General features: G+C 41.4%; 1 protein-coding gene across 2 annotated transcripts in view; it reads right to left on the minus strand.

Moving 5' to 3' along the window:
* The window catches only part of KCNJ16 (potassium inwardly rectifying channel subfamily J member 16), a 53,313-nt gene that overhangs the window by 21,877 nt on the left and 7,417 nt on the right, over positions 1 to 24,019 (minus strand). The window contains exon 1 of one of the 2 annotated variants that reach the window (XM_079130248.1): positions 2,269 to 3,011. The exons of the other annotated variant lie outside the window; for it this stretch is intronic. The gene's annotated coding sequence lies outside the window, so the exon portion shown is untranslated. Of the gene's footprint in view, positions 1 to 2,268; positions 3,012 to 24,019 lie in introns of those variants that run through there. 2 annotated transcript variants of the gene reach the window in all.

Here is a 24,019-nt window from a genome sequence, read left to right on the forward strand (position 1 = left end):
GAGTCTGTCCAAGAGGATGAAGGTAAACAGCATCAGAAAGACTGCATCTTCTCATTAAGGTTAATACATTTGAATCTTCCAATTAAAAAAAAAATATGAGATCTATTAGTCATAATCAATCTACTTCATGTTGCGATGTTATCTGGGTCTTGGTTCATTATGTTGACTTCAATAATTTTAACTAACTTATTTTCATTTTTATTTTGTAATTCTGTGTATAGCTAAAACTGAAAACAAACAAAAACCACTTCAAATTGGATCATGGATTTTCTGAACAACCATTAAAGAAAAGCCGGGGTACATGCCCGGGAAGTCTCCAAGGATAGCAGGTGTTTCTGGATCAACGACTCTTGCATTCCAAGGTTCTTCTGATCACACGATGATGCGGTGGGTGTTGCTTCTTGAAGATGAACCAAATTCAGGTTTTGAATATCTGCATCCTGTGGGGGCCCTTTCTGATTATCACAACTTATCATGCCAAAATATATTATTTAGGATTTTTGCACACCAAAGAATGCCTTTACCATAATCCTTAAGATCTAAGTTTTGAAAACAGACCAATTTCGAATTTCATCTCCACCATTTACCTATGCGAACTCAGACTCTTAAAAAGGGGAGGGGGTAATTATGAGAAATAAATTAGATAGCATTATAGAATAGGAGGAGTCTGGTCCTATCTGTACTTCTCATCTGAAGCTTCAGCACTGGGACAAAACAGGAACATCTACCTTGGCTGACTTTCAGCAAGACAGTGCCAATGGTGAGTGAGACCACTGAGCACTTTAAAGCACATGCTCTGAGGTAATTTAAAAGATCAGAATGTGAAATGACTGATCTGTCCTTATTATACTGTGTACACACAGCCATGTCCCCAGCCCTGACTCTTTTTGACCCTCATTGCTCCTCACGCCAGCCCATCCTAACATACCATCCCTGACCTTGGCTGCAGACACAGCGCTCATCAGAGGGTAAGACCAGGGTTATCTTGCAAATGTCTAAAAGCTGAAAGCTGAATATTGCTGGCCAGATAACCATGGCAGAAGCACAGCCTGGCTTCTGTAAATAGCCAGAACTCCCTTTGATATTGCCACTGTATTCCACCTTCCTTATGACAAAATTGCAACTGGCTTATATTTTCTTAAACCGGAGAACACAACATGTGTTCCTTGGAACTAAGCCATTGGAGATATTACTCTGAAATATTAAACCACTTTCACCCTCTAGCAGAGTCTCCCTCCTCTCTAAACAGCAGCTAATAAAAAAATGATCTCCATTTAGTTTGTGCTCCTTATGTGCCAGGTACCATATCAAAAGAGATTAAATAATATCTAAGAGACTGTTTCTCTTAAAGGTTGTTGTCAAGGGTAGGCAGAGAGAACTTGGAAAGGTCACACTGCTAATGAGTGACCCATTGGGCTCTACCATTTTGCACTGTGAGCTTTTAGAACTTCTGGGGACATTGACCCTAATTTCCTCTCAGTTCTCAAGTTTATTCCAAGGCTCACTGGAAATAAAAGCAGGGGATAAAGGAACTTTTCAAAGCAAAGGATTGCAGTTTTTCATAAGTGAGGCATTTATGGTTAACCTTGGCCATGCAATTACAGTCTTAGAACTTCCAGGGACAAACTGCATCCCTCCAACCTGAAGGCGGCGGCCGTGACTAATGCCATTTGCTCCTTGGCGACAAAGTTACGAGTCGAGGAGCTCATGGCTTAAGGAAGCTACCTTTCAGCAGGTGTTTCTATAAAACGCCTTTGTGGCATTTCTCTTGGTATTTTTAGTGAAGATGTGATTAATTACAAATCCACAGCGGCTCATTGAACCACATGGTTTTAAATTCTCAGTGCCCTTGGTTGTCACTTTGCAGAAGTGGGAGAGCAACTCGGGCATACAAGGAGACAGTTCTGTGAATGACTGTTTCCACAGGAGGCTGAAGGTCCACCAGGTCCACACTGCCCCATGTCCATCAGCCAGGTCCAGCCGGCTAAGTCACCCTCCTCCTCATCTCTTTCTCTGAACACTCCTTCCCTGAATGGGTCAATCAATGAAACTCTCCTATTTAATCTGTTTGGTTCAGTTCCCTAGAGATGACACGGGAGAAAGAAAAACTTCCCCAGCCCACGCAGCAGGAAAGCCTACCTACAGAGCCGAAGGAAGCTCCATGAACGCGCCTCTTAGCTGCCCACCCACGGAAAGACCCAGCTCAAGAGAGCCAGCAAGCAATTAGTTCAGGCTTGGCTGCCTCTGTGCCCCACGGCTCGGTCTTACCTTAGTGACAGATAATGAACTTCAGATCCGAGCCCCGCGTCCTTTTCATCCTGTAAGAGCAGCGCGGCTCAGGGGGCTGGGGTTCTTTTAGTCCCCTCTGGGCTGTCAGCACCTACCGCCATGGAGATGAGAAACCCCGCAGGAGAATCTCGCTCTTCTTTGCCTTTCCGGACACATTCACCGGCAGACAAAGGCCACTGAGTTCTCAGCTTCACTCCAGTGAATCGACACTTTCTTTAACTGGTTCCCATGCCTACTCATACTACGTTGGCTTGCCAATGGTGGCTGATGGCAACGGGGTTAGGGAGCACGATCCTCTCTCCATACCCTTCCACCGCTTTGCCTCTTGTTCGAACCTCTGTGAGCCTGTTCAATAGCAAGAAACTCCCCAAATCACCAAGTGGCCAAAAACTGTCCCTAGACTTTCATTGACCCAGAAAGCTGGATCCTCTTTTGCTAATACCTCCGGGGATTGGGCGCTGCTTCCAAAGTGTATTCTTCTTAAGTGGAGGTGTTCTGTGACAGTCACAGTAAATATTTTTCTGTGCAAACACACACCCTGTCTGACGATGTAATCCTACCCCTAAGGTAAACAGCATCTTGCCCAACATTGTTTCATTTGGGTTCCAAGGAGGTGTGTGACCCTAGAAAGATCGTCAACCTCCATAGTGGTTCCAAAGGATAAAGTTTAGCTGTTCTTAAGGAACTGATTTTGTTTGGTGACTTGTTTGCTCGCTTCCTCTGAGTACGGGATGAGAGAGAGAATAAATTGCTTGTCCCATCTCCATGCAGTTTGGAACGAACTAAACATGAAAACGTCGACATTTTTAAGAAACAGGGTGAATGCTGTTGCCATTTACCAAGACAATGGAACAGGGAAGACTTTGGAGCAGAAGACTCACTCACTGATGTGTTGTTGTGGTACCTTTGGTGGGTTTCTGGAAACCAAATGGAAAGGTCAAATTGACGTCCCATTAGTCTGGGTTTTGGGGGAGAAGTCCAGAATGGAGTTATGCAATTATGAATTTTCAGTTGTCTATGTGGAATCTGAAACCGTGAGCATAGATGAGCTCACACAATAGCTAAACCCTGGGGCAGCCCAAGTCGAGGTTGGAAAGGTGAGTCCGAGAAGGAGAACTGCTTAAGTCAAAGGCAAACTATGAGATGAGACATGAGATAAAGAGGACTTGTAAGAAAAAGGGAGCAATCACTGAGTGTCATATACCAATCACTGAGTGTTATAGACCAGGATTGGTAAAGGAAAGTACCAGGACTTGACCACTGGATTTGGCAATGTAACACCACTGATGACCTTGAGGAAAGCTGTCAAACAATAGAGTTGTGGAGATAAATGACTAATTAGGCTAAGGGCAACTGAACAGGACAGGAAGAAAGGAATAGAGCATGCAGCTAGCATGCAGGGAGTTCTGCCGTTACATGGAGTAGAAAACTGACGGAGGGAAAGGCTCAGGGGAACCAGGACAGGCTTATTTTTCAGGGAAAGAGTTGCTTTTTTGACTTAATGGGAGATGTTACAAGGGGTCACACAAGGGGTTGCCAGCTGATGAACTTTTTTTTTTTTTTTTTTTTTTTTTTGTGGTACCAGGGATTGAACTCAGGGACACTCGACCACTGACCACATCCCCTGCCCTATTTTGTATTTTCTTTAGAATCAGGGTCTCACTGAGTTGCTTAGTGCCTTGCTATTGCTGAGGCTGGCCTCCAACTCACAATCCTCCTGCCTCAGCCTCCCAAGCTGCTGGGATGACAGGCGTTTGCAACTGCCCACTGATTAACTTTTTAAAAGAAGTAAATGTCCTAAAATTACTCCTTTGTGTCATTTCTATAAGAAATAAGTACTTTTGGGACAGGGATATATCTCAGTTGGTAGAGTGCTTGCCTTGCAAGCACAAGGCCCTGGGTTCAATCCCCAGCATCGCACACACACAAAAAAAGTACTTTTGGTAAACACAAAGAGGGAGTCTTTTTCAGTTTCATGGTTTCATTGCAAAATTCTGGGGAAAGAGTAGACGCTGTTATTGAAACAACCTCTGATTCTCTTTGTGCATGTGATAACACTAACCACCAGATTCAAATAATTGTGTGAACAATGAATGATTCAATCAATGATTTTCTTTCTATTTTTCCTTGATTTTTCCCCTGTACCCATGCAAAACACTTCACTTAATTTCTTCTTAGATAAAACATTGTTTTTTTTTAAATAATTATAGAAAACAATAAACTATAGAAAGTATACATCCCATAATAACTTTTCAGGAAATATTAATTTAAAAATTTCTAATATTAATTCCCAAACTAATCATATCCTATTACTAAGCTACTAGTTCACCAAGAACTTTGCTTGATGTACAAAGTGCTATTCATATTAAAAATAGATTCATATTAAAAATAGATTATTTAGATTATTATCTAAACCCTTCATAACACAACAGAAAAAGGAAACCTAAGACATATAAATTGAGTCCCAGTCCACTTAATATAATAGATGGACACAAATAATAGATAAGTGGTATGATTGTGCATGCACATAGCTTTTAGGCAACTTCCATAGCACTGTTGAAGAGATGCAGAACAGCCCTCCACAAAATCACTTTAAATGCAAAGCATCTTAGACCTGGGCTAGCTGACCGTGGCCTTAGGACCAGATAATTCTCAGTTGTGTGAAGAGTCTTGTGATTGCAGATGTTTAGTAACCTCCCTAAACTCTTCCCATCTGATGTGAGCAGAATCCCTGTCCCCAGTAGTGGCAGCCCAAACTAGGACCAGTCATTGCCAAATGTCCCCTGGTGTGCCATGTGACCCCCCAGGTGAAGAATCTCCATTCAGGTAGGTGAGTTTTACTCTTGCTAAGTGGCATGTGGACAAGAATATATATTCCCAAAGTTACAAATGCCACTTCTTCCATAAAACACAATAAGGTGGATTCTCTAAAGTGAGGGTGTATGTGTAAAGCGCATGCCAGGTTTGTAACACTGACTTCACTAGGGCTTTGTGTCTTAGCTTATGAAAATGTATGCTCATGAGAAAAAGCAGGATTTGGGAGAAACATTTAGGGTCAAAGCATATTTCATGGAGGGAGTAGCACAGACATTATTTTTCCTGAGAATCCCGTACAATTGTGTGATTAAATTGTCCTCACGTTTCTTTAAAGAAGTATATTGATATGGGTGTCAGAGTGTCAATTAGACTCCTGTCACCGGCCATTTTATTTAGTCATCTGTGCCTCCATCCCCTAACCTGTACAAGGGAAATAATAAAAATATCTATCTCATAGAGCTCCTAGCAGAAATAGATTTATAAAGCACTTAAACAGTAGCAGGCCGAACTAAATGTCATCCATGTATTTGTGAAATAAGTCCATTTGGGAGAAGGTGAAGACAGAAGCCTGCAGGCTACTGGAAGGGGAGAAAGGTTTCTGAGAAGGAACTTGGTGGCAGAGCAATGGGCAAAGAAGTCTTAGGCCAGATTAAAGATGGGCAAATGAAACTCATTGATCTTGGAGAAAACCATGCACAGTATTCTTCTGATAATCACATGATACTCACAGACTAATTCAGTGAACTGATTTTCAATAGAGAAAAGAGGACTATCTGACTTGTGTGCGGTACCAGGTAGATATGGGGTAGTATACAGAATTTAAAATTTTAGCCTGACTTTCCATATTCAGTGAAAATCATTGAGTTGCTCTGGACAGCCTCAGCTCCTGCTGAGCCATGCTGAGCTAAACAAGCTGGGCAGGTGCTATGTCCATGGACTTGAGGGCTTCCTGTTATTCTGTCCACCCGGCTACCTTAGAATACAGAGGAAGCTTTTGAAGTCCTCACTAGTAAACAGTGTGTTTCCTCCTGAAAGTCTCCTCCACTACTTAGGATCCTTAAGTTACTAGAATCTTCCTGACATATCGTCCTTTCTTTAGCCAAACTGTGCTGAAGTAGATTATCCTAACGGATTTCAAAATCCAAAAATCACAAACAAATCGATAGCGGGTGAGTTAGCATGTCGTTCCTCTCAAATTAGTGATACTCATTTAATTGTGGAACGGAAGAATGAAGCATTATAGAAGTTTCTGTTTGGCTTTTGTCATTTCTGGATTTGAATGAATTGTTTTTTTCGGCTGGTTGTCATACCTACTCTGCAATATACACCCTACCAGGCAAGTCCTTCTGAAAAGTGCAAAAGTGACCGAGTCCAGTAATGTCATGAGAAGATTCAACGATGATCTGAGTCATCAAGGAATCTGTAACAGCAAGAGCAATCCTCTAATACTGTCTGCAGCATCCCCTTCCAGAAACTCTCAGCTCTGCCTTATCATTTTCAGCTTCATCCTGAACCAGGACCTCAATGATCTCCGTGCAATCTGTTCCTATTTTATGAAGACTCCACATACACTCAGATAAAAATGTGTCTTTCTCTAGACGTCCCAGTTCACAAGCTATCCCCTCAAGCTGTGCAAAACAAGTCTCAGACCACTCCCAACAGCCACTTCTTCAGATAATTGGAGTCCTATAGTCCCTTCTTACTTTCTAACTCAGTCTTCACTTCTTCTGTTGAAAACTCCCCAAAGTCTACTATTATTTCCAATATACATAATCATCATTTAATCTGTCATTGTTAGTAGTGAAAAGAGCAGAGGCAATTGTAATAATTCTGAGTTAACCAGACAAAAGCTACCAACCAGCTCTGATGGATACATGGCCAACTTATTTATAAGCAGTGGCATGCTAATAAATTTTAAGAACTGACTGTCTTAGAAAGAAAGAAATTTCTGAATTGTAGAGCAATCACGGCTATTGTAAGCCATTGATGTGAGTGGTCAGTATGGTAAGAGTTGAGTGTTGTGCTCTGTTGGACCTTGTGAACTGGCAAGGCACTATATTAAAGTCATGCCTTAGAGTTTGCTCAATGTTCCAGTGGTTTCCTAAATGTCTCTTTTAAGATGCAATGTATCTTAATTTATAATTATTGAGATGCTGTTTGACTAGCCCTACACAGTCCAGGTTCCACTCAAAATTCAACTTCAAAGCTACTCTGAATGTGTTAAGTACACAAAGTCACAAGGAAGCCTCTAGTTTCTAATATTTGGGCCAGAAAAAAAAATTGTCCTTTGGTGTCAGTGCTAGAAATAAAGTTGGACAGTCAATGTATCAGTGTACATTCTCTTTAAATTATGTTTTGAAGCAACTACTGATTCATTATTGAAACTTTTTGTATAGAAGAAAAGAAACTACTTAAATTGCTGACTTGTTATGACTGATATAGCACAGTGATTTATTTTAAAGTATTAAGATGTTTTCATATAATTCAGTAAGCACTTAAGCCCTTATCATGAATGACAGAAACTCTAAAAATATTTAACTTAAAACTCAACTAATGACTAAGCTTATTTTCATTCTAGCCTCTTCTACTCCTGGGGAGGTTCCTAATTTCCTGAAGCATTGGATGTGTTTGTTTTTGTTTGCCAGCGAATCCACTCTCCAGTAGTTACTTGCTGAGTCACATTGTCCCCAAAGTTACAATTTACACCTTTGCTCTCTTCATACTGAATGAAACTGGTGCAGGCAAACTGGGTTACCACTGAAAAAGAGTTAGCAGGAAAAATTGAAATATTTACTTGGCTCTATCTTGGGGTTCCAGATGGGAAGATGTAGGAGAGGTAGCAGACATGGCAAAATCATCACAAAGCATTTGGATTACTCTTAGGGACTAGGAAAGGGGCTTTGCCCAGGAGAGGAACATCATGTGATTAGAATGAACATAAAGCTTTGGAGTTTGGCATTGAAGAATCTGGTTCTGGTAGTGAGAGGAGATTGGCCAGACCAGAGACAGGGAGGGTGTGAGGAGAGTGAAGGAACAAACTCCAGAGATGCTTGGGAGTCAGAATCCACAATAATCCAAAATCCACTGGGGAGGAAACGGGCAAGGGAAGGAGATGGCAGAGCAGAGTGGAGAAAATGGGAAAACGGGATTAGCTGGAAAAAAAAAACCAAGATGATTCCAAGGAAAGGGTAGGTATGGATGCAGTCAGGTCTGGAAATCAAATGGCAAGAAGTTTGAGAAGTCAATTTTGCTGTCTTGTAGAAAGAGTATTGGGTAGAGGAGACAGGAGTAGAAACTTGAAGAGAATGGAAGATATTTGAAACAGCCACTGTCAGGATGCTGAAAAACAGTGTTTCCGTGGGGTTGTGCCGAGGGCCTGTGCTTAGGCACAGTTCCTTAAGAGCCCCAAGCGATGAGTGTATTTTGAGAAATCATTTCAGGTGCGTCCTTCTCCCTCATTATCTGCTCCTCTCCTTTCTGTGAAGACCCGCCAGATAAAATAAGCACTTTGCGATTTAAGAATGTTAATAAGGTAACTTATTCCATTCTTGGTTTCCAGTTTGACCACTAAATGGCCTTCGTGACAAAAACAGTGAACTTCTCCCAAGATATTTGTTCCAGCAACATTTGCTGGAGACCTCCCAGTGCAGACCTCTGACATCAGCGAGCAGACAGGAGTACACAGGCTGTGCCATCCAGGCCTCCTTTGTGGGGAACTCCGTAATTCAGTCAAGAAAAGAATCCCCACACCCCCACCTACCCCAGTGAGCTCATGTCTCCTTCGGGATCCAGTGGCTGACTCTGTATCTGTGATCACATCCACGGAAGGCTACATAAAACGCCCGGGGAATTTTTCCTTTATTTGATTCAGAAATTAAACATGCACACGTCACATCTACGGAATAAGCATTTCGTCACATCCGATGGTCTCTTTCATTCTACTGGGGTCCCAAAGAAAAGAGGGAGCTTTAAATATAATAGGACACACTGCTACCTCTTTGCTTGTCTGGATTACCGTATTTTACATGTAGATTTGTCTACCCTCCAAGAGGTAAAATGCATGTCTAAAAACCTTGACCACGTTACTAGCTGCAACCTGCTCAACCAGTAGAAGCCACCAAGAAAGCTGAAGTCAAAACAGTCTTGATTGTCTGATACCAAACCCTGCTAGTTCTGAGAGGTTTGATTTACAGCATAGTGGAAGGTTGCCAGCCCCTGAATTATGCAGATAGTACCTAAATTCCCCATGTCCCTTAATGCACATAGTTCCTTTTAGCTTATCTGATACCTAATAAAATCTGAAAAATTATCAAGTTACCAGCAATTGCCAAATCTTGGCTCTGAATGCTATGTTGTCACAGTAAATGTACAGAACATTTTTCATTTAGGAATGTAAGCACTGATCTTGATGCAATAAAAATAATAGGACTTACTTATTGGGCAAATATTACTCATTAAAACTTTGTTAACTGGTTTCCAGAAATTATCTGTTTTAGTTCTTAGGCAACCTGTAAGTTAGATATTAATGTCATCATAGCAATTTGGGGGAGGAGCACTGGGATTGAACCCAGGAGTGCTTAACCACTGAGCACGGGTCTTGCCAAGTTGCTTAGAGCCTCACTAAGCTGTTGAGGAGACTTTCAGTTTGCAGTCCTCCTGCCTCAGGCTCCCTAGCTGCTGGTATTACAGATGTGGGCAACTGCACCCAACTTATCACAGCAATTTTTAAGCAATCAAAATGAGAATTAAAAATAAGTTAATATGTTATTACAAAGTCCCATAATGAATAAAAGTCAATGGCAGAATTCAAATAGAAACCCTCTAACATCAGAGACCACAGAATTCTCAGTCAGTAAAAGCAAAACAGACCTCCCTAAAGAAATAGAGCCAAGTCAAACTCTCTACAGGTGAATGCCATCTTGCCTCTGATAGAGCCACAAAGTGAGCAGTCACCTATATCAGAGGCACAGCAATGCAACTTTTGCTGAGATGACCTGGAAAGAGGACTGAGTAATAAAAACACCAAATCCTTAGAGATCCGAGCTAGATCAAAGAATCATGACTCTGGTTTGAAACAAATACAGCTATTTTTCTGGCTTTCCAAATCATAGTTGCCCCATGTGATATTCAGGGGCCCTTAGGGCATTTCCTCCTTGGGCAGGGCTGACCTTGCCATAAAAAAGTCTATGAGAATAAGCAGAAACCATCCAAATGAAAAACCCAGAGGTTATGAATTCAGAGCTCGTTACAGCAAGTGAACCAGGTATGTTACCTTCATTTGTCAGAGACTGGAAGGAAGACAGACAAGCAACAAATGCAAGCTCTGATAAGGAGTGGCTGACCTGGGAAGCTGCAGCTGGGCTGGTCAGACACAGAGCCTCCTATGTGTTGAGTTTAGGGAGACTGATTTCTTTCTCTGGTGGGTTCAGAGTTCTACGTGGGGACAAAAATGAGGGAAGCTGCCAGTCATTGACCAAGTTCAGACCATTTGGGGCTGATGGCTACCAAGGTTGTGGTTGGACTTCTCAGGAGAGTTGCTGCAGAGTTCATGGATCTAAGCTGTATTTTCATGTCTGCTCTGACTGTTGTTCATTTGTGCATTCAGCCTCTCCAGAGAAATAGCAAAGTATGGTACTAAATATAGTATAACAGGAATTACACAAATAAGTTTTCCATACATACCTGTAGTCTCCTACTACAGGTATGAGCATCTTGTGAATTAAAAAAATAAATAAATAAAGCCTCAAATTATTTATAAGCTTCCATAAGATGAGTCAAAACAACATTCAATAGTGCTTCTTTTCAGGGCAACTTAGCTTTCTTAGAAATCTAATCACTAACCAATAAGTTAAAGCTTGATAGATTTAGTTATAATTCAATCTCTCTGATCTTTATGAAATCTATTGTAAAAAAAAAAAAAAGTGCTCAATGATGCTGATTTGTTCCAGAGGGACAAATTCTCTGGCCCTGCAATATAGAATCTAAGGAAGAACAGTTCTGTTCATTTCCCAGAACTGCCAACGCTAGCCCATCCCAGGTACCATATTCTTGTAAGCATGGTTTGCCTCCTGTGCATTTACTTCCATGTGTGACTCCATGTCACGGTCCAGAATTGTTTTATACCAGTGCAGGATAGTGGTACAATGAATACCAACCTCCTCAAATGTATCAACTCAAATTTGTTTTGATCTCAAAAGTTAGGTGTCGCTGGCTCTTTGGGGTTCCAAAATCCGTGGATATTTGTCACCGCCTGCAGCAACAACTTGCACGGGTCTTATGGGTGGTGGAGTGGAAACTGAGGCACTTCTATCTTTCTCTTTAGTGCACTGCTTTCTTGCTTGTTTATAGAGGATAGAGGAAATGAGGTTTACTTGCTTTGAGAGGAGAGACAGACTTTGTTTCTTGCTTGTTACTTGCTTTGAAAGGAGAGAGAGACCCCGCTTATCAGAGAGAAAGAAACTTTGCTTAAGAGAGAAACTTTGAAAGAAAGACAGGCTTTCCTTAGAGCTTAGAAGGAGAGAGGCCTGCCATGCCTTAAAGTCCTGCATCCTGTGAACTAAGGGTGTGTCTACCTAAGGTCCCCTAGTGATGCGTCTCAGTTCTCTGTTCCACAATCTGCCTTCCGCAGCTACCCCTACTCGCTGCTGTGTTTTTCCCTCTGGCTGCTTCTAATGGCTGCTGTGGCATGTCTTCTTCTCTGGCTACTGCTGCGCCGCGTGCCTTTCCCTCTGGTTGCTTCTAATGGCTGCTATATCTCTGTCTCACTCCGCCTATGCTTATATCACCTCCAGGACGCGGAGAGCAGGGCCACGCCTCTTACACAAAGATTAGGCGAGACACTCCGAGCAGGCAATTAGTGCTCGAGAACACATGTGCATACATTGTGTGCGTGGACGAGAAAATCACCTGAGTGTGCTTATGTCAATTAACCTCCTCGCTGCTGATGTGATCAGGCGCCATCCTGGCGCCGCCAACATGGCACAGCCCCCAACAGTTAGGTAAATGTATGTTACCATTCCCCTCATTTTTTCCTGATGGCTGTTATTTCTCTGGTTTCTTTCTTCATTGACTCAGAAACAGGCACAATGGATGGTGGTAATCATTGAAATATTTCTCCAGCCCATCCTTGCACTACAGAAGGCACCTGTACAAACACCACTCTTCCACTAAATGTTAGCAGCTCAATTTCTTAGAACTTCCGCAACCTTTTCAAATTTACGAATGCAACGCTGACTGGATCAATCCTCTTTCAATAGGTAGATACTTTCTCTTAGAGACAGATTTTGTTGGTAGTCGAACCTTTCCGACTTCCCCACCCTGCACTGCCTAAAAATATTACTCTTACTGCCATGAAAATGAGGACCAAAGCCCAGCCTAGGCCAAAAGATTTGAGTCAGTTATTCCGTGCAGACGTTCCTTGAAGGTTACTTTTATTTTCACTTTAGTTTTTTCCGAAGTCTTAAGTAAATGCAAATGTTACTATTGTTATTTCTCTTTAGGCTTGGAAGTCTGGAAAATATAGAGGAAGCTTCAGAACACGAGGGCTGTCTGGGGCGCAAGACAAGTTATGGAAGAAAATCTGAGTCATGAGCTCGTGCGTCAATACCCAGATCCCAATTTTCTCCCTGTTTATAGGATAAGTATTTTGGAGAATACTTCATGTCTCCCACCTTTCTCCCCAATCCAGGGTTCATTGTTTCTTTTATTTCCCCTTTTTTGTTGGATCTTCTCCTTCCGATTTTGAAACATGTCCTTCCATTTAATTATCCGTACTAAGATGGCTTACTGACACCTAATCAACTTCCACAAGTTACAGCAAATTCCAAAAGCACCATCCAAAAGACATATCTTCAAAAGGATGAAAGATTCAAACAGTAAGCAGAAAAATACGTGTTTGCATCCAGGATTATCTCACCACTTCATGATGGCTGAAATAAATTTAAAGTGCAACAATAGAAACATTTATTTGTTAGGACAATGAAAGCAAAGTCTTTCTTTCATCTTCCCGTGTTTCTCGACTCTTTTCTGAGGATCTTGTGGAGTCTCTCTTTGCTATCATCCTCTATAATGGGATGGATGGAGTACCCCCCAGAAGGTATTTTCAAGTTCTGTCTTCCAGTACCTGTGAATATGACATTATTTGGGGGGAAAATGTCTGCAGATGTGACTGAAGTAAACTGAAGTCATTAGAGTGGACCCCAATCTAAGGTGACTGAGGTCCTCATAAAGAGGAGGAAATCTGGACCTAGACGTAGATATCTTCACCAGGATAGAGGCCAGGTGAAGATGAAGACAGAGCATGGAGAGCTACTTCCACAAGACAAGGAACACAGGGACCAGATGAAACAGGAAAAGGCAAGAAAACATTCTCCCCTAGTGGTTCCCAGGACAGCATGGCCACCTGCCAATGCCCTGATCCAAATGTCCAGCCTCCTGAGCAGTCAGAATACATTTCTGTTAGCCAGGCACCACTACGGTACACACCTGTAGTCCCCTCAGCTTGGGAGGCTGAGGTAGGAGAACTCCAAGTTCGAGGACATTCTCAGCAACCTGGCAAGACCCTCAGTAGTGTAGTGAGACCCTGTCTCAAAATAAAATACAAAGAAGGCTGGGGATGTGGCTCTGTGGTTAAGCAACCTTGGGTTCAATGCCTGGAATTAAAAAAAAAAAAAAAAAAATTGAATACTTTCTCCTATTTCTCCTGTTTTAAGCCACTGAGTTTTTGGTACTTTGTCACAGCAGCCTTAGGAAAGTAATATATCATTCATACTTGCATTTTAGAGGTTAATTTGCATATTATTGATTTTATTTTCTCTATTTCTTCCTTTCCGAGGAATTTTTATTTCTCGATTTTGACCTTTGCAGATTGATGGAGGTGATGGCTAATTTTGTGTCAGTTTGATTGGGCTAAGGGGTGCCCAGCCAGTAAGACACAATTTCTGGGTGTGTATGCCAGTGAGTTTCTGGAAGAGATTAGCATTTGAATCAGTAGACTGAGTAAAGAAACTTCCTTTAGCAAGGTGAGTGGATATCATGCAAACTGTTAAGAGCCCAGATAGAAAAAAAAAAAAAAAAAAAAGCAGAGGACAAAAAGACTTTTTTTCTTCTGGAGCTGAGACATCCATCATTCCCAATCAGGCATCAGAGGTCCAGGTTCTCAGGCCTTCAGACTCAGTCTAGCCACATCATCAGCTTCCCTGGTTCTCAAGGCTTTGGAACCAACCTATATCACGCCTCTCCTTCTCCTGGTTCTGCAACCCCAGAGAGGACATCTTGGCCTCTCTGACGGCACAGGTCACTTCCTAATACATATCCTCACATATGTCTATCTAGCTATCCTCTTGGTTTTGTTTTTCTGGAGAACCTGGCTATCACAAAGAGCTAGTAAGCATTTCAGTCATTTCCAAATATAAAACCAGCTACCTGATGACATAAGCTATGCTCTGAGTTTGTTTTCCAGAAATGCCATTATAGATAACAAGCTGACTCTTGGGTTGCAACATATCATATTTTCAAGGGATTACAAAAATTTTAAAATGTTGCTCTTTGACATTCCATAGCATCTGCAGACCCAGAGCTGCATATTTCTTGGGGGTAGGTAAATCTGCATACATTGTTTATTCTGGAATTCTGTATATACAGGCTAAAGTAGCAGCCATGTATCTGAAAGATGTGAAGTTATTTTGATCCTACGTGGAAACTAAGATTCACAAAGTGATAAAACACAATGAAGAAAGTAACCGAGAGCATGCTATGGTTCACCACAATGTGCTTTTATTTAGGTGTTTTAGAATTCTGTTACTTACACTGCAGAACAAATTAAGTGTTGCACAGCACTTGATTTCCTAACTTATGAGATAACCAAGCATAGCATCCCCAAAGTGTCTGACAAAACCTTGTCTACCAGCAGCAGGAAACTGGATACCAATCTCGCTAAGAGCAGAGAACTAGGTCTTGCAACCAGCAGAAGAGAGGAAGCAGAAGAATCAGAAGGTGGTGTGAGTGTGTGTGTGTGTGTGTGTGTGTGTGTGTGTGTTGGGAGGACAGGAACACATGCTGAAATAAATAAGGGCTCAAAATAAATACTGCATACTTTTCACTTGTTTGCAACATATCTTGCCAAGGAGCAAATTCTATTGTATATTTCATTCTTAAGTTTCCATCTTCCCCCCACCCAAGTGAGTGCTGTTCATTCACCTCCGCTGCCTACAAAGCTCAAGGAGGGTAATATGTTTCTAACAAGAGGGTGATTGATAAGATGTGATCCTAGCCCACTGGGAAGTTAGTTAGGTATGTAGAAGACCAAGCAAAATGAACAGGAACCTATCTTATTATTTTCATTGTGTCTTTTTATCAGTTCCATTTCAGTGAAATGAGTGGGAGGGGACACAGGTAACCATGGAAGGCCAGGTGAGGAAACTGACTGGGGACAGTATATACCATGTTGGTGTAATTTCTCTGGAATGACCCATGGTCAAAGTGGATTTGTCCAGAATTTTGAAAGATGTGCATTGAGACAGAAGTTTCCGGTGGCAAAGGACTTACATTCTCCAGTGGGAAAGGACTTACATTCTCCAGATGGGAGAAAGGAACAGGCATGTTTGTACCAGGGAAAGAAAAGTGATGGCAGAGAAGTCAGATATTAAATCAGGCCCAAACTTGGAAACCTTCTCACCTACCTGGCCAAAGATTATGAGCTTTTGAATGACAGACGTTTCCTCAACACTGTGTCTGAACAATGATGCATATTATTATATTTCTAGCAATTGAACTGCAGAAAATGGATGATACCTCCATTTTCAGGTGTTCTAACAGATTTAGCAAAATTATGCAGTGTTTAATATATTCATAGTCAGCTGGGTAGGAAAATCACAATACTGAAAAGAAACTATGCAAAAACCGTACAGCCTGACAATTCAAAACGATAGTTACGGGGTTTTAAACGTCTATTGTGTGAGTCTTCTGAATGCATCCACTAAATTGGCAGAAAGGTCTGTAAATAGGAATATGAGCCTGCATGAGGTCCGTACTTCAGGCCAGGAAAGCAAATTACTTGGGAAAACAAAGTCTAAATGTCTTCATTGGCCTCCATTCACCAAATCATATGTACAATTTTACCCAGCCGACTCGTAACAAGGATGGATGACCTGTTTTCTGCTAGCTAAAGGTTGCTGAGATGTTGTTAGGTGAACCTTCCCACTTATCTCAGAACTTTCAAACCTGAATTTTCTTCAGAACAATTACCCCATTCAATCACAAAGTCACTGCCATCAACCTTTTTCCACTACCCTTTGGACAGAGGCAGAAACAGCAGGTTCTGTCCAGATCTGCTGCCTTGTTTTACCAGCCCAAATACTTTGGCAGGAAGATAAGTCAGTGATTACATCCAAAGTGGAGTCTAAAAACTAAACGCTTGAGCAAATGAGGGCACTGCATTCTTCAGGGGCAGTGCGACAGTGGAGGCTGGCTGGAAGTGGATTCTACCAGTTCTCTGTGTCAAGCACCAGAGCAGAACTTAGGGCAAGATCCAGGTGACAAAAGCAGTCCTTGCTAGGGCTACCAAGGGACAGTCTCCTTGTCTGCCTTTGTCCTGAGCGTGATGTAACTAGAGAGTCCAAACACCGTCAAACAGAGCTGTGTGTTCTCTCTAAATACTGGAGTAACTAACTTTCAATCTTTTTTAACTACATGTAGATTTGGATAAACAGAGATTGCAAAAAATGCTACATGTGGCTGGAAGTGCAGTTTATGGGTAAATATTTTCCCTCCTTGTAGCAAGTTGAGCTTCTTTAATAATGTGCCCTGGGGTTGTAGACGCCACAGTTATGGAAACGCTGTAGCTTCACACATTAGTAACTTAGGGCATCGTGTTTTTCTCACTGTTTCCCCTTTGGAATCCCGCTTTGGGAAATTATTGAAAACAGATTAAAAAACAAATAAATGAAAGGGCTTTGGGTGATGTTTCCTTTCCAGCTTCAGGAATCAGGGCATACTCAGAATTAAATGAAAGCAGGCACAGGACTGCTCCCTTCTCTGGTGGATAAAAGCCGTCTGTAAATGACACAAGACTTAATCCAACCTATGTAGGTGGCGAACGGATGGAGCTTAGCTCCTTACCCCCAATTCCTGTTATAGACCTCCCCCGTTTTGGAAAAAAAAAAAAAAAGTCAAATAAATGAGGACAAAATGACCCCAAGCAAGCACATAAAACTATGCTGGGCACACAGTAGGTTTAGAAAGACCAAAAAGAAAAAAAGGCAGGTATCAGAAGGAGGAATCAGCTTGATTTTCTTATTCATATCTGTGGACTCCATCTAGCAACATGAAACCTAAGCAGATGGTTGCAGAATGAGAAAAGGAAAATAAGTCATATGTGTTGGTAGAAACAAAACTGAAAAAAAACTTAAGCCATTTTTTTTAAAGTTGAGTTTGGAGAATTTTTAAACAGAGGTCTTTCAAATACTTAGGTGCATATACATACATAACATATATGTATGTATGTTATGTATACATGTAACATGTATGTATGTATATGCACCTAAGTATACATATACTTAATATGTATATTAAGTAATTCAAACCATGGAATTAAAATTGACCACTAGGCATAGCTCTTATGGTATAACAGCCAAAATCATATAAATAAGTAGGAAATAAATTAATGGTGACAAAGAAATAGGTCTTAGGTCATGTCTCCTTCCTGTTAGTTTTCCTAAAGTGCCTAGGTAGAAAAAAAATCACATGCCTTCATTTGCTTTCTTTTCAAAGGCATCCAGTAACCACCTAAAATATAGTCAGTGTGTCCTTAAGTTTCCTATGAGTCAATCCCTTCCAGGCTTAGAAATAGTAGTGCACCCCAAGAAAGGTGATCACTTTGCTCCTCTTTCCAGAGAGGATCGCATGTGAGGAAGGACTTTGAGTGGACCCTCCCGCATAAGCTTCAATACCCTGCTAAAGTGCCTGCCTCCAGTTGCTTCATGCTGATTGTCACAGTTCTCCCAGGGACTCTGTATTGTAGCTGTCACTGACCCAATTTAAAAGGAAAACAAATGCCATGGTGGTTAAGTGCCTCTGCTTACAGCCCTGGTTTTCAGACTTGAATGTAGAGCAGAATCACCTGGAAGATTTGCTAGACATACAACTGCTGAGCCCCAGCCCCGGGATTGCTGATTCACTAGGTGGGGAACTAGGAATTTTCATCGCTTACAAGTTCTCAAGCAATGAGGATGCTGTAGCTGTAGAACACATTTTAAAAACCACTAGCCTAAATCACATGGCTCAAAAGTAGCACAGCCTAGATTAAATCCCAGAAGGCACCTGTAATCCCCATAGATTTTTTTTTTTTTTTTTTTCCTTTTGGTACCAGGATGTGCTAACATCCCCAGCCTTTTTTTTTTAATATATTTTATTTCGAAACAATATGTCACTAAGTTGCTTAGGGTCTCACTAAATTACTGAGGCTGGTTTTGAACTCATGATCCTCCTACCTCAGCCTCCCAGCAGCTGGGATTATAGGCATAAGATTTCTTTACTGCAGAATTAGAAGAGAAAAGAAAGCATGGAAGTAGTTCGATGGCAGATGAAACTGGAAGGGATGCTGGGTTGAAACCCCAGAGTGGGGTTTTCCTATCTGTCACATCCCAGCACATCCCCTGACTTACCTGATCCTTGATATTTCCATCACAGAAATAAGAATTCTACTTCCACAGACTCTACTCTCACTGAGTTGGTTTGAAGATAAAAAGTATTAATCAGTATAAAAACTTTTTTCCGAACTCCAAAATGCCACCACAAATGTCGCTTGTTATTCTCATTGGGAATCCAATCGGCAAAGGAGTAAAGACGAACAAAGCAAGTGAAACAAAATACCACCCCGCCCCGTGATCTTCAGTTTAAAAGCTGAGACTACGCAAAAGGAAATGCCACACACAGCAAAGAGATTTACTAGGACCTCAGAAAGCTAAGTCATCTTTAAGATGAATGCACTAGTGATTTGAAAGGTAGGGAAACCGTCTCATTTTTCCCAACAGTATTTTTCAACTTGTAAAGTAAACATCCTATTTTTTTCAAGATGTATTATTACCAACAAATATGGAAAAATAATTCATAAACAATCATCAGAGTATAATCATTCCTTGAACAGGACAAATTCAGTATTAACAGCTTTCTGTCTCTGTTACTGTAGTTTTCTTTCATTCAAAGAATACTGAAAATGTTCTACTTTTAAAAATGCATATTTTTTTTTTTTTTGTACCAGGGATTTAATCCAGGGACACTTAACCACTGAGCCACATCCACAACCTTCTTTTATATTTTATTTTGAGACAAGGTCTCATCAAATTGCTTAGGGCCTCACTAAGTTGCTGAAGCTGGTTTTGAACTCGGATCCTCCTGCCTCATGCTCCCAAGCCATTAGGATTATAAGTATGTGCCACTATGCCCTGTCTAAAAATTCAATTTTATACAATGACTACTGGTTTTTTTCTGATGCCCTTTCAGAAAATATAAATTCGACTTTATTGGTAATACATGCTCTGAAACAATGAAATATAGAATTTACTGGCTAATAAATGGCAAACACAATATGTTGACAAGTGAATTCATGTCACTATTGCTCTCATTAACTAACTGCAGTATAAAAGCAAAAACTGTTTACATCTACTTTCTCATGAAAATCCCCATGGTACTTATTTCCATATCAAGAAAAATAATTTCCAGCCAACCAACATACATATAATATTATTATTGTGGCATAATTTAGGAGAAAGTTCTCAGTCTAGTCTAAGAAATCTCTCCAAGACAACTGAGCTCTGTTTTTATCTACAATTTCCCTTTCAAACAAATAGTACCACAGTTTAATACTTGCTAGTTAAGCTAACAGATTGCCCTGTGTCATTAGGACTAGGAAGACTGATTGCATTTTTTCTATCAATGAAATATCATTTCTCTTCTGTTGGGTAATATACTTGCTCAATGAAGTGAAATCCTTATTGGTTTGCTCTGTTGAAGTTTGCTTGTGCTGATTAACTTTTGATGTGAATGACAAATCTCTTCTCTGGGTCATCTGGGGCTCTGATAATTTCTTTTCTATTTCTGCTCTGTTTGTTTTTATTCTTTAAATTCCTTGGTAGGCATCACAGCAATCTAGCATTTGGTGTACAAAATAGAACACTTCAATGCAATTAACAATCAAAGCATTGAGCAGGACTGAGGTGCTGGGATTTGATTCTATTTTATTCTCTCAGTGCCTAAGCATCTCTTAGAACTTCTTTTTGAGTTATGTACAAAGGTTTTGACAGGTGGGTATGTAATCCAAATGAGGTGCTGATGTAGATTAGCATCCCTAACAACCTCACAGATACAACTTTATGGCAAACTGAGGGCACAGATTAGTGGTTATAAGTGCCTACTACAGAGAAAGACTGCCTGGTCCTACTCTAGCTCATCACTTACTGTAATAGCCGTACAACCTTCAGAACATTATGTGGCCTCTCACTTCCAGTTTCCTCCTCTGTAAAAATGAAGTCTGTCATACAGATGGAAGGATGAATATATTTAAAGCACTTAGGATGAAGCACAGCATGGGTTTATTTCTTGGTGACATAAAAAAATTTTTAAAAATTGAAAATGTGATCTTGTTCTGAAATGACACACATTCCTTTGTTATCGTTAGGTGAAGATGTCATAATCTCTCCATATCACCTCCTAGAGTTCATGAAAGATTTGCAATTTTCTGTCATTAATCAGGTGACAGAACACTTGGAACATGGAAAGAAATCATTCCAAGAAATCATGAGGTCTCTTACTGTGACACCAACTTCATGATATTTATAAAATATGGGGTCTATGAAACACATAAGAGCTACTCAACTAGATAACATCTGGGCAAGAAACCGAGGCAGAAAACTGGGAGCAGTGGTGCATGCCTGTAAGTCCCAGGAGGCTGAGGCAGGAGGATCACAAGTTTGAGGCCAGCCCCAGTATCTTAACAAGGCCCTAACTGACGCCCTTTCTCAAAATAAAAAAAGAAAGAAAAGACTGGGATTGTGACTCAGTGGTGAATCACCCCTGGATTCAATCCCCTGTACCCAAACAAATAAAAATAACTGTGGCAGAAAATTAAGGTTAAAAAGTTGTTGAACACAATCTAATAAAAAACAAAAACGAGGGAGAATCTCCAAAAGGTGATGCCATGGGCAAATCATTGTGCAGGTTTGGCGTGACGTTTACAGGGTTTGGTTCTTGCCTTCACTACTTTCTAAAAAGCGCTAACGGTCAAGGAATTTTGCTGCTGCTTTTTATGACCTCTCTGTTGTTTCTTAGTTTCAGAGAGAGATACATGGTAGGAAAGCAGGACAGACACTGCCGGAAGCGGGTTGGAGCTTAGGAAAGTGGCTATAGCGATGGGAAGGAAGGGGTCTGAGTCCCTGCAGGGAGTCAGTTGCTATCCATCAGCACCACCGCTCACAAAGACCCGGAACCTCACACCATTCACACTCATCAAACTGTCCAGTTTATTTATTTCTTAGTGTTTCACTCTTAAATAGAGAGGCAATCTAACATCAGACAGCCAACGTGGGATTCCAGGTGTCATTCCATGTTTAACTTTCCAACCTCGTTCTTGAGCATCAGTCTCATTCTGTGAAAGAGGCAAAAGAAGTTCTATTACAGCTCACGTCGGGGTCAACTAAGACTCTCCACCATCAGTGAAGAGACTGGTGTGAGGGACCACGTGTCAAGTCAATCATCTCTTTCTCTTTTGGACCCAGGAGTGTGTGTGGGGGGTATATTCTAATTGCATCAGTTTCACTAAACTTGATGCTATGTGTCCCAATATTCCACTTCCTTCCCAGCTTCAGGTGAGCCTGGGCTCGGGGGACATTTTGCATGACTTGTGCTAGCATAAGAAAACCACTGCTGTACTCTTTCTATACCAGGAGGTCAACCAGGAACCATGTGACAATTCATTCCACTGGGCCCTGATCTGCGGGTGCATTTGGTTGGTGTGGCATGAGCTGGTGAGCCCACGGATCCTCCAAATCTTCTGGTCTCCTCCTTCATTTTCTGTGGCTCCGGGGTTACATGAGGAAGGCACTAGCTTTTCCTGATAGTCACCCCCATTAACAAGTTGGGGGCTCAAAGGTCATGAGAAACTGACATGGGCTTCATCTTATCCTGGTGGCATCTGCCTAATTCCTCCCTTGTTTTGTTGGCTTCTTCAATTTCGCCATCTGTCTGTCTTTCCAACAACCTGCCTTCCAGCTTTAGGGCTGCAGCAACAGTTTCACCAACAATAGAGGCACCTAGGCTGTGGCCATTTGTGCAAGTCAAATCCTTTGAGAAGATGATATAGTTTATTATATAGTATCATAGTAGTTTTTTGTTGTTGTTGTTGTTTTGTTTTGTTTCTGCACTGGGTATCCAACCTAAGGGCACTTTTCCACAGAACTACATCCTGAGATCTTTTTATTTTTTTTTTTTATTTTGAAACAGAGCCTAGCAAAGTTGTTGAGGCTGACCTTAAACTTGGGATCCTTCTGCCTTAACCTCCCCAGTCACCAGGACTACAGGTGTGTGCCCCCATGCCCAGCAGTCTCCTGGCAGCTCTATTCACTAATCAAACCCTGATGGATTGAGCCTGTGATCCATTCATGGAGGGAAATATCTTCATCTTATAGATCAGAAACTGATGGAGAATTACTCACTGTCAAATAATAAATGTATGCCGGAGGAAGAATGAAGACTTCTGACCTAGAGCTCTTTCCCTGCACCCTGATGGCTCCATCAGTCTCTCTTACCGTGTGTCCCTTGATATATGGAGGAACCGAGTGTTTGTAGGGAAATTCCTAGTACCATCTTTAGCACTCTATCCAGGCGCGAAAAGATGCTCTTACCACGTTCTTCAAAAACAGAGTTAATGCCAACATAGTTTATGGCAATAAAGCACAAGAAACAAATAACTTCAGAAAAAAACAGCAGCCTGAATGAGTCATTCTTATGCTCCTTTGTTAGAGATGGTTCTACATCTTAAAAACCCTACCTCCATTTCAACCAAAGGCTCCCCTAAAAAATAGGAAAGCATCAATAATCATCTGCTTCTGTCTCTTCTCTGTGCTCCACATTTCCTATTCAATTCTCCTCCTTTCCCAGAATCAGTAGCAGATAATGGGGTGTAGTCTTAGAGGTGCAGTCCCTAGTGATTTGAGAGAGGGAGGAGGGGGACCTTATAAACCTCCCCTCACAGAAGCGCCCACCTAGGTCGAATTCTGGATTCCATTTTTACCACTCTGCCTCCATTCTCATCAAGAACCCTACTCTCTAGCCACAACATGAGCCTTGCGTGCCTTCCCGAACCTGTTAAGTCCTTAATAATCAGGCAAACATGTCTTTTTCCTTCAAGCTAAAAACACAAGATATTTCTACTAACTGCTTCCTGATTCCCCAGGAAACAGTTCTCTGCTGGTATCTTTATTTGGTAGACTCTGGCTTTCCCAATGGCAAGAAGCTCACGGGTTTATCTTTATACCCCAGTGTGCAATAGAGTGAGTCATCACACACCTGCTCAGAAGAAAGGAGATGCTATGAAAACCAAGGTGCATAAGTTTCTGTCTACTGAACAGCAGTACGGTTACTAAATGCCATTATTTTGATGTCTAAAATAACCAGGCCCACAATACTGTAGTCCTGGCAAAGCAATTATCATGGTACCACTTTTTGTGTGATTAATATAGACACTTAATTTGCACATGGGCATCTGTACCCATGAACTGTGGTGACTGAACAACTGGTCTCCAGGAGACACTTGTGTACTTTTTCTCGCCTGCCAACGCTACTCACTCGGTACTTATGTGCTTCCGCTGCAGAAGATGCCTCAGCTGGTCGCAACCAACCTCCATGCACCCTGGAGAAATGG

This window comes from Sciurus vulgaris (genome assembly GCF_902686455.1).
Source record: "Sciurus vulgaris genome assembly, chromosome: 3".
Classification (NCBI taxonomy): Eukaryota; Metazoa; Chordata; class Mammalia; order Rodentia; family Sciuridae; genus Sciurus; species Sciurus vulgaris.